Below are 4,302 nucleotides of genomic sequence, written 5' to 3'. Positions count from 1 at the left end.
GATGAATTGATTTTCCAGTGTAGTTATGTGCAATCATTCACGTAATGAAACACCCACTATCTTATTATGCATTGTGTTATACAATATTCAGTATTTTGCAGGGCTTTCCTTCATTTCTCCATCATAATACACTTAAGATCCTACCACAGGCTGGCTTGGCTGGGAAGTAGACCCTTGAGTTGAGGATTTGTGTGCTGAGGCTTTATTGGACATGGTTTTGGGATCAGGACCCATAAGGGAGTGAAGGAAGCAGCACTGGGCAGAGAGAGACACTGAGCTGCAATGCAGTCATGACAGAGGCCTCAGTTGATGATACGGTCATCCCTGGAGCTGCGATGGTCCTTAGGAGTTGTCCTAGACAAGGCCTTCGTGACACCAAACATGATGTGGACTGTGTCTGGGGGTGGTGATGGATGACCTTGGGAAGGTCTCTCGCATCATCCAAGGGCACGTCTCAGTGTGGGGCTCATCTGTGAGCCACCAGCACCCACTGTTTCTCGAGCTGGGGAACAGACACCTGGAGGGTCTGGTGGGATGGCATGACATCCAAGGCAGATTTATATTGATTTTTGGAGGGTAGTTTGAGGTTTGAGGATAATTTTGTGAAGGTCAGTTATAATTTCATTCCAGTATAATAAAGGAGCATTATGAAATATTTGTTTAAAATGGGTCATTTAATCTTAGCGAATTGGAGACGACTCTTTTACCAAAGAGCAAGTCTGCAAAATGTCCCATGACATAATATAGGAGTGTTTATAAACTAAAACCATGCTGTGTGTTTTTGGGTAAATTGTTTCATAGGAATGAAACACCTAACTTTTCTTCGTTTCTTGACCATACTGGTTTCTTGCCCATGCTTTGCCCATGCTTTATTTCTTGCCCATGCTTGTTATTTTCCATATCGCCTGTCAATTTAACTCAAACCTTTAAAGACCAGCTTTCTCAGCTTCAGAGACACACAGAAATACAAGAGTTGGGAAACTAACATGGAAGAGGGAAGGAATCCCAGAAAATGGATAGAATCAGCCTTGAAAAGGAAAGGGGCCCAGGTAAAGTAGCAGATTAAAAACATGCATCTAATTTTGTTCCCTTTCCAAATCCCATTAAAAGTGCAAAGTATATAAAAAGTATATGTATATGTGTGTGTATGTGTAGGTATAAAAGAAACAAAAGAGAACCAAAAAGATAAACAGCTTTTAGAGCATAAACTCTACTGAAGAATTTGATTAAAATTGAGGAAAATCTCTTAGAAATTGGAGCAGAAACATAAAGAAAGAGGGGGAAAGGAAGAAAAAGAACTATTTTAAAGAACCATATCAAAAGAACCAACCACTGAATAATAAGAATTCCAAAAAGAAGGAATAGAGAAAACAGAGGGAAAGAAATCATAAATGAAATAATTCAAGAAAATTTCCCAGAACGGAAAGACAAGCATTTGCAGATTAGAAGGGCTTACGTATATGCAGTACTGTAGATAAAAATTTACCCCACATCAAGGTTACATCACTGGAAAATTTTGGAACACCAGGGCAAAGAGAAGGTAATTTAAGCTTTTAGCAAGAGGAGGAAACAAACAAAACAAAACAGACAAACAAACAAACAAAAACCCTGTTCACTTTAAAATATTGAGGACCAGAATTTCAGCTTTGGATTTCTCAATAGCACCACTAGAATTAAAAAAACAAAGAGTCATGCCTTCAAAAATCTGAAGGAAACTTTTTATAAAATGTGGTAATAGAGTAAGGACATTTTCAGTCTTGCAAGTTCTAGAAACAATTATCTCCCATGTGCCCCCTTTCAGGAAGCTAGCAGGGGATATCCACCCAAGCCAAAGGGAAGACCAGAGGCATGGAAAACAGGGTATGCAACACAGCCAGGAAGCCCAGGGAATCTACAGGAGGCTGGTGAGGGGAGGATTCCAGAAGGCCTCTGCGGTAGGCATAGAGACACCTCTGTGGTTGGGAGTGGGTGACTCCGAGGCCTACACTCCGAGGGCTGCCATCACCGTCCCTCCGCCGTGATGCCATCTTTTGAACCTGATGAAACTACTGGAAATAACTCTACCAAAGCAGAGGCATAAACCAAGGAGGAAAAGATATGGACTCCAGAGGGCCAAATCCATCTGTAGCAAAGAAACTCTCTTACCATGCCTCCTCTCGGGCCGGGCCGCCTTTTACTTGCACCATTGCTTTGCACAGGTGTCACCTGACAGCACCCAGCCCCCCCTGGCCTCTGACCCTGGGGTGTGGCTGTCTGTGATGCCCTGCTGACACATGCTTGTCCTAGGCCCACAAGGCAACCCTGGGCCTCCAGGGAATGGGAGCAGGTGGCGAAGGCTCCCCTCTGTGGTTCCTTCCAAGGTCCCGTCAGGATGGAGCCCCAGTTTCCCATACTGGTTATCAGCTCAGCACACCCTGGAATTACCTTCCCCTCCTCTGTTTTGCTCTCCTACTTCTGTTCCCTGTAATCACCTTCCAAAATAAACTACCTGCAGGCAAAAGCCTTTGTCTTAGCTCTGCTTTCAGGGGGAAGCCTGGCTAAGACACCAAGCCAGGAGGGAGTGGTGGCAAAGGAAGTCCCAGATGACACATGGCAGGAGGCCTGGAGAGTACCCAACCCAGATAGGAGGAGGATGGAGGCTGAGGAGGGAGGTCTCCAAGAATAAACTGGAACTTGTGAATTACATGTGAGAAATTATCCTGTGGGGCTTGAGGAAGGCAACTTGACCAGCACACACCTATTTAGGTTGGATGGAAAGTAATCAGTGCTGACAAGGGGCAATGAAATGGCGCCATGATGTGCTTCTGGTGGGGATGAACAACTCTTTGGGAGATAAATTTGGTAACATGAATTAACACCCCTAAAAAATGGCCATGCCCTGAACACTCAGGAAAGAATCAGAAATCATGAAAAACAATGTATGAAAAAAAGTTAACCATGGTATTATTTATATTAGCAAATATAAAAAGTGGAATTGCTTTGAGTCCAACTCAAGAGGGGTAATTCTAGGCCATCCATTTGAAGGAGTGTCCTGAAGCCACCAAAAGTGTTTGCTGAGGGGTGCAGAGGGGGTGGGCTGCGCCCCCGACTCTCAGGGCATGCGCCACCTCTCGACTCCCTTCCCCAGGCTTGTGGGTTTGAGTGGTCCGAGCTGATAGTGGTGACGACAACAACCTCAGCAGGTGGGGAAGGTGAGAGGTAGCCAGACTGAGCTGGGAGATGTGACCCCACACAATATTAAACAGTTGAAGAGATGAAACCAGGTCATCTTTCCCATTAGCTACAATGACAAGTTCTCCAAAGAGGTGAGATATTGCGGCAGGTGCCTTAGGCTGGAGAGTGATGCAAAGAAGAGCCCTTGTATCAGGTTACTAGCATGTCCAGCAAGGAATAGGAATCAAAATGTTAAATCACATCTTAAACATCTCAGGAAAAGATGGCACTTTCAACATCTACCTACATACCCAGACCATCAGCGTGGTGGCAGTTGACTTCTGCTGGACGTTGGCTTTGAGATTGATTTTGACACAGAAGAACCACTATATGACATTAGAAACTGCGCGTGCTCACATGCTGCAGAAAAACCTCAAACGTCCCTTTTGGCCAGAATGCAGATGTGCAAAAAAAAAGACAACTGGACAAATCACGAATGGATTTTCTGGCACTTGCTCATCGCCAAATAAAAGAGAGACCCATTTAAAAAGAAAAACATGTTTGCCACATGCAGAGGAGTGTCAAGCATTGGATCCTGGAACAGGAAAAGGACAGCAGTGGAAAACTAGTGAGACCTCAGTAAGTCCTGTAGTTTGGTTGGTAATATTCTTCCACTGTTAATTTCTTTGTTTGGACAAATGTGATGGTTGAGCGTGACATTTCCAAGAAAGGATGCTGGAAGACATAAGGGAGCTGTCTGTACTGTCTTTTACAACTCTTCTGTAAATCTGAAATTGTTTCAAAATAAAAAGTTTAAAACACAAGTGACATGCATCAGTGTTTGCATATGCACAGCTGAGCCCAGAAGGACTCATGCAAATGGGTGAGGGTGTTTACCAGCTGGGTGCGGGGCCGGGGGAAGAGGGAGACCAACTTTTCACCCAATTCCCTTCTGTACTGTCAAATATATATTTTTAAACTTGGGTACATATTATTATGTGTGCCAGTTTGTGTATATTATGTCCCCCAGAGAAAGCCATATTCCTTAATGCAATCTTCTGGGGGCAGATTGATTAATCTTTTTGATTAGGATGTGACCTCTTGATTGAATGTTTCCATTGCAATTTGACCCTGCCCATTCAGGGTAGG

The 4,302-nt window shown here is 44.0% G+C and overlaps 1 pseudogene; it reads left to right on the top strand.

The window, feature by feature from the left end:
* Window positions 1-290: 290 nt before the first annotated feature.
* On the top strand, window positions 291-3,700 carry LOC119524357 (annotated as a pseudogene).
* Window positions 3,701-4,302: the final 602 nt, after the last annotated feature.

The sequence above is a fragment of the Choloepus didactylus genome (assembly GCF_015220235.1).
Source record: "Choloepus didactylus isolate mChoDid1 chromosome 8 unlocalized genomic scaffold, mChoDid1.pri SUPER_8_unloc1, whole genome shotgun sequence".
NCBI lineage: Eukaryota > Metazoa > Chordata > Mammalia > Pilosa > Megalonychidae > Choloepus > Choloepus didactylus.
This window is presented reverse-complemented; position numbering and strand designations above follow the sequence as displayed.